Source organism: Vicugna pacos, unplaced genomic scaffold, assembly GCF_048564905.1.
Source record: "Vicugna pacos unplaced genomic scaffold, VicPac4 scaffold_77, whole genome shotgun sequence".
In the NCBI taxonomy this organism is placed as follows: domain Eukaryota; kingdom Metazoa; phylum Chordata; class Mammalia; order Artiodactyla; family Camelidae; genus Vicugna; species Vicugna pacos.
This window is the reverse complement of record NW_027328758.1, coordinates 2,840,588-2,850,923: the sequence shown is the minus strand read 5'-3', so window position 1 is coordinate 2,850,923 and position 10,336 is coordinate 2,840,588. Positions and strand designations below refer to the sequence as shown.

The following is a 10,336-nucleotide window of genomic DNA, read 5'->3' as shown; positions in this document are numbered from 1 at the left end:
GGATCAAGAAGAAACAAGTGTCTGAAAAAGAATAGCTTGAAAGGTCAGTGGGACATGTCAGGCATCTTCTTCATGTCTTCAAGTTCGGGTATCAAACATGGGTTTCCTATCCTGAGTGATACTGACAATTTGCCGTGTTCTGTGCCTCATGTATATCAAAGGCTTTCCTAAGTAAAATGTCTAGAAATGGTAACATTCTTGATATGTGTTAAACCGGGGGAGATGAAGGAATTAAAATTAGTCCCTAATGTGCATTGATTTTTCTAAAGACATCAATTTTATAGAAACTTTTGAAGAATTAAAGTGACAGAAAATTGCAAAGCACCTTCTCCTTCTGGTAGAAAACTGTTCTGTTTTCCTTTTTTGATGAATGTGACATAGAATCAGTACTACTATTGTTTGTATTGTACTTAGTGTTTACAGAGTGATTCACAGATATTCTCCTATTTCATCTGTGCAATGACCTCTGGAAGATAAGATTTCCTAGTTATGCTTTATAATGTCTATTTCTTAACTGTGTCTAAAAGCAGATTGATTGAGATCCATTTGCTCAATTTAGAAGGCTGGACTGATTAATTGTGTCAGAACATTCCAGGAGGCAGAGGAAAGGAAGAGACATGGGTTCTACACGATGGAAGCTGTTCCTGAAATGATTTGACCAGCAGTCTTATCCATTTTTCCCAAGGTCGGAAACAGAACACAACCCAAGACAAGGAAAACAGGGAGCCCATGTGACTCCAGCCTTGTCACGTAGAGTCATGGCTGTCCTTCTGTGCCTTGGAGAGGAGGATGCTTTTGGTCTCTGTTCTACAAATTCTGCTTTGCTTTATCTCCACAGTGTCTTGTTTTATTGGCATATGCTGAAACGATTTACATTTCATAGCATTAAAACAAAAATCAAGATCTCTTTATCATTTATTAACTATTTGGTAAATAGTTTTTGGTGAATATTTAACTTTATTATTAGGTCTTACCATGGCAATGTACAACACTTAGTTCCCCAGATAACAGCAGTGGCTAAAACATGCTAAAATTGTATTTCCTTCTTACATAAAGAAGTCAAGCAATCGGTAGCCCAGGGCTGGTTTGCATGATGGCCCCTGGGTCAGAGAACAAGATGCCTGTTATCTTCAGCCCATCAACCTGATGGCCCAAAGTGACTGCCTGAGGGTCAACCATCAGGTCCACATTCCAGGCAGCAGAGAGGAGGGAAGAAAGGTGCTTCAGTTCCCTTTTGGGATGGTTCTGTATAGTCCCAGGTAGCTTTCCTGCTTTTATCTTGCTTTAGACAGAGGGCTGAGAGACAGCTTGCTATGAGGTAAGCTCAGCTGTGGACCAGCCATCTCCCTCGAGGGGAGGGGAGGGAGGGGGCGGGGAGGCACCTCTCATCCTGCACGTGGTGTAAGACACCACGATGAGCCGCCGGGGACCTCTGCACTCCGTTCATTGCTTCGGGCTGCACTGAGCGATTGGTAACGGTTGAGATTTTCACGTAGAGGTGCGTGTATGCTCGGTTCATTTAAACTAGTGGCTACCAGAGCATGTTGGAGAACACATTTGTTCTCACCTTCTAGCCAGTGACCCTCCAACCAGGATTCTGTCCTGCTGTTCATTTCCACATTATTTTCCAAGACTTCTGGAGGAAATGTAAGCAGCCTGATGCTCAAATGCTTTTCTATGTGATTCCCCCCTTGTTCTTTGAAGGAACAATAAATTGCCTAGAGAAGAGTGGACCAAATTCCAACCCTGCAATTCTTTAAAGCTCTGAGATTTGGTGTTAGAAAATAGAAGAAAATTCCAGAAACACCCTTAAGAAACATTATTTCTTTCAAATGTGATTTGGAGCAGCAAAGGACAATATATTTTATAGAACAATTTTTAAGACAACTGAATTGGCAGTAAGTTCACATAATGAAACTTCCAACAAGTCTTTATATTTCTCCTGGAAATTCCTTGGTTCTTGGTGTAAATTATTAATAATTAATATCAGCTTTCTATTCTTTCTCTTCTTGTAGTTGTAGAGTTAACGTGAAAATAGCTTGTTGTGTCACTGAGAAAGCCTCCTGGTCAGCCTTCTAGTTAAACAGCTCGTGTGCGTTTCAGTGGCAGGTGTGCTAAATAGTAGTTTTCAGGCACTTGAGGGATGCCCATCACACCAGCACTGCAGGAGCCTATTTCTCACCCACGACCAGGTGAGCCCCTCCTTTCCTCCGCTGCCTCACCCAGGACCCCACATTCTGGTTCTTTCTCATGACCCATTTTCATAAAGTTCACCCTGCACCAGCTGAGCAAGTCTTGGTTTCTCAAAGACCAGGATCTTAGTTCTAGGCTTTCTGTTAAAGGACAGTGTATAAAATCAGGCAAATTTATATGTCTTCTGAGGCCTCAGGATCTCTGCAATTAAAACAAGAACTTGAGTTACAATAATATTCTTTTCCACTTCTGAATTTCTATAACTCCACACAGTAGCTTTTTTATTAATTAGCTAAAAATTTTTCCAGAATATATTTTCCTAAGATTCACAAATATCTGTTAATTTATATTTAAAAATGCTATATTTAAGAAATGAAATAATTATTTACTTTTAAAAAGTAATTTAAGTCAAGAAATATTTTATGAATGTTTACTATGAGTTCAAGTATGTAAGCTTCATTTTTGTGATACTGTCAATAAACCACACAACATGAGTGTTGTGGGTTGTTTTATCTGGGGCAAAATGAGAACCAGAGCCCAGGTGTCAGCATCTCAGAGAGCTCGGAGGAAGTGCTCTGAAGATGAGGGGGAGCTCAGCAGTATATGAGATTTCAGTGAAGGGGGACGTGCAGTCAAGTATACGTTAAGGCAGAGGCTGCTGCTAGTCGAGGAGCAGGTGTCTCTGTTAATGATTTTAGTGCTTTTCTAGATAGGAGGAGATGAAAGAATTTGGGCTCTTAAAATTTCCTGAAAATGTCTAACTATCTGAAGGCTTTTCTGCCCATTTTCCCAGAGCACAGAGCACCCCATTCCTGATCTCCACCCTTAACTACTTTCAGAGGGCGTTGAAGGTCAGCAGCTGCAGTGGCTCATGATTTAATCAAATCAGAGGCAGATGACAAGTGCCAATTTTTAGTTGACAATATGTATATATTGTAGGAAAAATGTTACTTTCCAACCCTACCCCTGTTTTACTTTTAGTTAGAGATCAACTGACAACTGTTAGATGACTTAAGTCAGACGAGGGGTGAAGGAGTCGTCTCTTGAGCTGGCCAGTGCTCTGTGTCAGCCTCCTTGATAGCATTCAATTTTCTTTCTGTTCAAACAGCATGCATCAGATTTTATGAAGTTTGGAGCCTGTCCTGAGTACATGGGGTCTGGAGGTGGCCCTGTTCCTGTGGTCTTTGTTTATTCTGTGAATTATGGTGTGAATCTTTATGTGCCCAAGCTTCATCATAATTTCAAACTTTAAGGATTTAAATATGGGAGATGGATGCCAAGTTCTGGGAATAGATTTTCAGGATAACAGCCAGGATTGGTAAAAAGTAGGGAGAATGGATACAACCTTTAAAAAAGAAAGGTTATTTTACAATTTCTGGCAGGTAAATTAAAGTCCTTGTTGGGATTCTATCAGGAATGTTTAATTGGGAGACCTACCTCCCATTTTCATGAAATAAAATAATTTTATTTTTTGTTTTGTGCCTGCTGTCTAGCAAATAATTATCCCCTTTGCATATAGTTTTATTGTTTAATCTCTACAAAGATTCCCTGGAGAACACACGTGTCACAGGTGAGGGAGCCAAGATCATCCACGGTAGGTGGCAGGAAGGCAGATGGGCTGGAGGGCTTACCCTCCTTCAGGCTGAGACAGAGAAACCAAGGCTTACTGACAAGCGTGTTGCTGAAGTGGTTTATTTAATACTTTGCTTCCTTGATGAATTGGATCTCTTGAAATTGTTTATGACTGGCTTATCTTCCCCTCTCTCCTCTGCCTCAGGACTTCTCCTCGTAAGTAGTATGAATTCAGCCTGAACTGATTCAGGAAAATCAGAAAATAAAAAATTAGCCCACACAAAATGTCTGCTTAGTCCTCGTAATTCAGTACTTCCTAAAACTCTCAGAAACGCAAGGAAGGTGTGTTACCTCGGGGACTGAGTGCATTTGAAGTATGAGAAATATAAGTGTGATCTGGTAAAGGCACAGGCTCTATAGACAAAGATCCGGGTTTAGATCCCGGCTCCATCAAGTACAGGAAACATGACCACCCAGAGCCTCAGTTTCTTCATGTGTTAAATGGGCTGATGGAGCTCTCCTCCAAGCGGTCAGGTCAAAATGAGATGATCCGAGTGGCTCTCAGGCAGGATGTTTGACAAAGTGCTAGTTGCTCTTGCTGCTTTATAATGTCTTCTTAGGTAATTCCGTTGTCCATTGGCTTGCGAATACCTACACATTTGATTTAAGAAAAATAGCATGTCTTAAGAATTTTAAAAATAAGGAATGAAGATTTACTGATTAATACTGGGTGTATTTTTATAGGTCATTTAAAAAAAACTAGGAGTTCTCTAAAGAGAATGTATTCAGTGTGCATAGAATATGATTCAGTTAAAATGATTTTCCTTTAAATACTTCTCAGAAATTTTCTGAGATATTTTTTCTTGAATAGTAGTTGAAGATTTCTGAGGAGGTTTTACATTTAGAAAAGTTTATTCTTGTAGCAATTGACACATTAAATAAATGATTCATAACCCTGGACAGCATAAAGCCCTGGCTTTTTTTTTAATATATATAATTTTGTTGGTTAGTTCTATGACATTTTATTGGGTAGAAGTATCTCCCATTTCCATTTCACAGGCAGAGAAGATGAGTCATACAATACTCAGTATACAAGAGCAGCAGAGGCTGATTAATTTGGGCAGAAGAGTAAAAGGGTGTGGAGAAAAAAATCCTTGATTCTCAAACTGGACACATTCTGCGGTGTTGTGCAGCTGAAACGGTTTTGATTTTGCTTCTGGGTTGTCCTAGGTTTCGGCGCATGTGCCTGGAAAGATCTCTCGGGCAAAGATGCTTATTTAAGAAGGTTGTCATTGTATTTAAGAAGGTTGTCATTGTAAATGCTCTTACGAAGATTAAACAGATTCCACAGCAAATAAATGAACATGTTTGGAAGGTTTTCCACCCTCAAGTAATTTCCAGAAAACAGACATGATTCACTTGCTAAACCAAACACACAGTTATAATAATGAGCCTGCCTCACATGACTGGACAGCACAGAGGGAGCCTCATCTATTGGCGGGGGTTACGCTGCAGGAACCGCAGTTGAAATTTTAATTAGAATTTATTTCCAGCGAGTGTTGCTTCCGCGTTTTTCTCCCCAAAGCAAGGAAGCACCCTCCTTGCCTGGCCATTAGTCTGCAGAGCCCCGCGGCTCACACACTTCCCTGCTCATCAGGAGGCTGATGGAGCCAGTTTGCTTAGACACAGCTACACTCGCAGTGGGGATCATCAGTCTCTTCTGTGTGTTGACCTCCACGTGCAGGGGAGAAAATCGACTTTTGCTGCCGATAAACGCTAATTGACTACCAGTTGTTTCAGAGGGACTGTGATGTTGAAAACTGGTGTCCCTTTCATTTTTATATGTTGGATGATGACAAATTGCGTGGCGACACCCCCATTGTAAGTACACCCACCAGGGAGGGGGGTGGAGTTTGGGTCTGTGTGTTTTAGTACTCAGATCCTGGCACTGGTCAGTTTTCAGTGTTCTCGCTGGGATCGGGAGACTGCTTCTGGAGCAATTTCTTTGGCTTCCAATAAATTTGCACAGCCATCTCCTTCAGTCGAGTTCTGATGAATTGAGTTGGGAGGGGCATGTGAAATTGGGGCGGGCAGAGAGGTGCGATGAAAACTAGCCACCATCTGGTTACCTCTCATTTTTTTTGTGCCAAAATACTTGTCTTCTTTTCTTTTCTCCTCCATCCATCCCTTCAGGTCAGGGAGTCGTCTTCAAGAATTTCGTCCTAAAATGAAAAGTAATGATGAAGGCAGTGTGTATCTGTGGTTGATTTCATTTGATTTGGATTCATTGTTAAAGATTTTCTGGTGAGGTGTTTATGAGCTCTTAAAAGCTAGAAGAGCAGCAATACCAAGGAGAGAAAGTCAGAGAAACGTGTCAGTGGCCCCTGTGAGTTCTGGGGGATGAGGGAAGGAGGTGGGGCAGAGGCAGCACCGTGGCCTCCCCTGCAGCCCTGCGGGCAACGTGCCCATGTAATGCCAGCGTCTGTCACCATGTGTTCTAACAGGACTCCCACTAAAGGAATGAGTGGAGATTTGGGGAGGCCTTACCTTTTACCCTCTTGTCAAACATCTTTAATGCTGACTGTATTTATTCAAGATGACACAGAGATCACCTGCAGAGCTTGAGGGAGCGGTGCTTGCTTCCTGTCTTGCCCGCCCCAGGCTCACTCATCAGACTCCTGATTCTTGAAGGCACTGCAGTGTCCGTAGGGGGAGCTCTGCTCCTGGGGGTCTCTGCTCCTTTGGTGGGAGCTCTGCTCCTTGGGGAGCTGGGCACGGGAGTGGTCACATTGGAGCCGGTCGCACCAGCGCTGATCCCTCTCCACGTGTTGAGCCCTTTGTGTAAGTAGTAGAGGTGGGATCCAGAGTCTTCCTGTGTCTATGGAGTTCTCCAGCAAAGCCAACTTGGAGGAAAGAAAGAAAATGCCTATTTTTCCATGACTGTGTCCTAAGGGTTTAAAGTTCTCTGCGGAGCACATGTGAAATCTCATTCAGTAAATACTCTGGGGTCTTGACTCTGACTTGTCATGAATTTCGCATTCTCATAATGTTATTTCTCTTAAAATATGTCTAAGCAATCATTTTTGTGTGATGGTTATGTGTGTGTAAGTGTCCTGAAGAAACTGTTGTGGATGGAAGATTGGGCATCAGTTGTACCAGAAGGGCTGGTGGCCCTGGGGGCTGCCTGAGCTCCGCATCATATGGTACCAGCAGTCTTTCATATTGCATCTTATTCCAGAGCTCACCAGGGCTCCCATCACTCACTATGTGTCTTGAGAGAATATTTGTTCAGAGGGGAAGGGACGGGGTGCTTCCAAGTCTGGGTTTTCGGGTTCCCTGTCTAAAGGTGGGACTGGCACAAATCCTTTATTCATGGAGTAATGAAGCCCCCCAGTCTCGTGGCTAATTGGGCCTCCCTGTCCTTCTTCATGTGAGGAGCCGGTGGGCTTGGGTTTGGCCCCCAAACCTGTTTTTGGTGAGCTTTCAGCCCTATCACACAACCTGGGTTGTCCCGTTTCAGTCACATGACTTTGATTTTTGCAGGTTGATGTGACTCCTGGACAGTGCCTGGGACTTCCAGGTTTCCCCTACAGTAGGGGCACTGAAGAAAGTTCACCCCGTAAGGTGTGTTTGGGGGCATCGAGGACAAGTAGGGACCCACAGACAGATGTCTGGATGGGTGGCGATCAGGCCCGAGTCTTGGAAGAACAGAGATTCCATTACTGTTTTAACAGTGAAATTGAGGGAGTAATTCTGGAAGGTCTGATGCAACTGAGATTAAAATTATTATATGGTTTTTATTGTTAGCAGTAGTGGTTTTTAACCCTTAGACCCAGTCCCCCCTATTTATAATAAATATTTTGTAACCTTTCTTTTCTGGTGCCCAGAAGTGAACGTCATAGAAAATGTAACCTAACTATAAATATGATAAACAAATAGACAGGTAGATGGAAAGATGTGGTACCTAAATTCTTATATTATGGGGTATTTTATATCCTATGCTAATTAGTAACCTCTCAGGACAAAAGGCACATACAAAGGGAGTCACTTCTAATAAACTATTTTTCCAAGACTTACCTAACTGGGAAACAAGTGTCTTCACAATGTTAGAGCACCTCCCAGGCCCCGGGGAAATCTCCTTGTCAGAGTTACACTTGCTGATGGTGTCCCGTGCCAAGTGCAAGCAGATGCGGTTCGGAAGCTGCCCGGAGGCGGACTCCGGGGATTCCTTCTCCGTCGCAGCTGTGAGGGAACCTTCTCTTTCCAGACCACAACCACAGAGGCGATTTTAAATCTCTGAAAACTGCCATACCAGAGTATATCACAACCCTCACAAGATATGTTGAATAAAGTAGAAAACTTTAAGTGACTCCTTTAGGATAGAACGAGGGTATAAAAGAAATAATGAATTAAAAATTCTAGTGCCCGAATAAGTGCTACATAACACTGGCTGCATTATAAGGTTAGACAACTTCATCACCGCTTTACATACCACATCTTGTAGTTAGATTTTATTTATCTTTTTTTCTAAAGGAAAAAATCATTTGTTGAGTTCTTGTGTCAGAGGTGACGAGCAGATAGCAAGTGTAAAACCGGGAATCGTGATGCTGGTCAGTCTAAGACCATCTCCGTCACTGCACAGATCATATTTACTCATTTTACTGCACTTTTTGGAATCACCTTGTCACTTGGAAAAACCCCTGTGTCAGTTGGATTTGTTAGTAAAACAATTCTTTTTCTTACCTAGAACATCAGTGATGTTTTCAAGATGATAAAAAAAAATTTGCCCATGGCATTTAAACAGTTGCTTGTTCTTGTAATTCATGGATCACAGTCTCATATTTGTCACAATTGGAGAACTGTGTTTTCTTTGTGCAAATTCTCATTGGTGACGCAGGGACACGTGTCCTTACTTGATGGAGTATGATTGTTGTTGTTTGCATTCTCTCCCTAAGTCTGGAGTCCTGTGATATGTTTCCTGTTAACTTAAAGAATAGGAATGTTGTTATTTGTCTAAATATCTAACCTCACACCAGTGATGCATATCAAATTGGTCCAACTAGGAATTCCAATATTAAATGAGACAGTAATTTCACAATCCACTTTCCCAAAAATTTGGATTCATGGTTCAATTATACCAGGGACATTACCTGTTTTAATTGAATCAATCATTGCTTTCTTCAATAAAATTTTCCATTCCATCTGCTCTTTTTGTTTATTGTTCTTCAGTGTTTCATTTGCTTTCTTTCCCAAAAATATATGATTTTTGCTTTTGTCATTGAAAATCCTTGCTGGTTTTGCTACATCATGCTGGAGAGGAAGGCTTGTGACTGTTTTATAGTCACTGGTTTCATGGTTGTATGAGTGCTAATGCCACCTTGTAGGGGTGTGGAGACCTAATGAATTGTGTACATAAAAGGCTTAGTCTACACTGAGTGCAGGGTTAGTGTTTGCAGCCCATGTCATCAGTATCATAATTAATCCATTACAATCATCCTCTATTAATCAGTGTTATCCTTCTAACGTCTCCAGGAGAGGAAATGTTTTAGTCTAAATGCAAATCTTTGCCAAACTTTCAGTCAGATCAAAACCTTTAAAGCTTTGCTATCAAAAGGACTGTGTGCCTGCTATCCCTACTTCTGCTCCTCCTGACCCAGGACGCGGTCCCCACTGCTGATGATCCACGAGACACTAGATTCTTGATCCCATGACTCTGTGTGTTCTGAGACATCTGGAGACTTCAGCACTGTTTTAGGGGCATTGGGTCCCACCTCTTCATAGCATTGATGAGATGAGATCTGTGGGTTCACACTCATTCTTGAGTGTACGGTGCATTTTTTCTGGAACCAAAACAACCCCACCGTGGCAGCACTGCTTTGACCACATGCTGGGACAGCGTGTGCTTGTCAGTTATTGGGTTTAAATTTTCTGTTCTAACTTCTAAAATGGGGTATAATGACAGATACACTCCATGTAAACAGAAGTTCTGTGGGGTTTTCAGCAACTTCTAAGAGCATAAATATTCCTGAAGCAGCTAACCTTCCTCCCAAGAAGTGAGGAGCAAGCTGGCAAGTCCTGGGTGACTGTGGCAGCCAAGCTGTGCAGCCCAGGCTGCTCACTGAGGCGCAAGGAGAAAATCTTAAAAACCTACTTCCATGTTGTCTTTCACAGAATCTCAGAAATGAACGTTTTAATATCTAAAGAGGGGTGTTTTTTTAAATAGATTTCTTATTTTGTTCCTTTTTCAGTTTTAGTAGGTAGAATTAATACAGTTCAACTTCACATACACATATTGCATGTAAATACATGTATAGAGTATACTGCATTTTTTAGTTTACATATATGTACTAATTACTGTTTCTAAGAACAGATTAGAGCTTTAGATTTTTCAAATTACAGTTACCAGAGGAATAAGGACATCTACAAAAGAATAATAAACAGAATATGGTAATCCAATCACAAAGGACAGTCAGATGTGCTTACATATATTCAAGAAATCAAAATAAAATTTGGTTCATTTGTGGTCTTATTATTATTGCTATTAATTTTAGATTCCCCATAAATGAAGTCA

The 10,336-nt window shown here is 41.5% G+C and overlaps 2 long non-coding RNA genes across 2 annotated transcripts; both read right to left on the bottom strand.

Annotated features, from left to right (window-relative positions):
- Positions 1–3,869: 3,869 nt before the first annotated feature.
- On the bottom strand, positions 3,870–4,272 carry LOC140694669 (uncharacterized). Its single transcript, XR_012070254.1, has 2 exons — positions 4,117–4,272; positions 3,870–4,006 (listed from the first exon to the last, which is right to left on the bottom strand). It is a non-coding gene; the product is annotated as an uncharacterized lncRNA (long non-coding RNA).
- Positions 4,273–6,494: 2,222 nt separating this feature from the next.
- Positions 6,495–8,657, bottom strand: LOC140694670 (uncharacterized). The gene is made up of 3 exons (XR_012070255.1): positions 8,509–8,657; positions 7,843–8,068; positions 6,495–6,668 (listed from the first exon to the last, which is right to left on the bottom strand). It is a non-coding gene; the product is annotated as an uncharacterized lncRNA (long non-coding RNA).
- Positions 8,658–10,336: the final 1,679 nt, after the last annotated feature.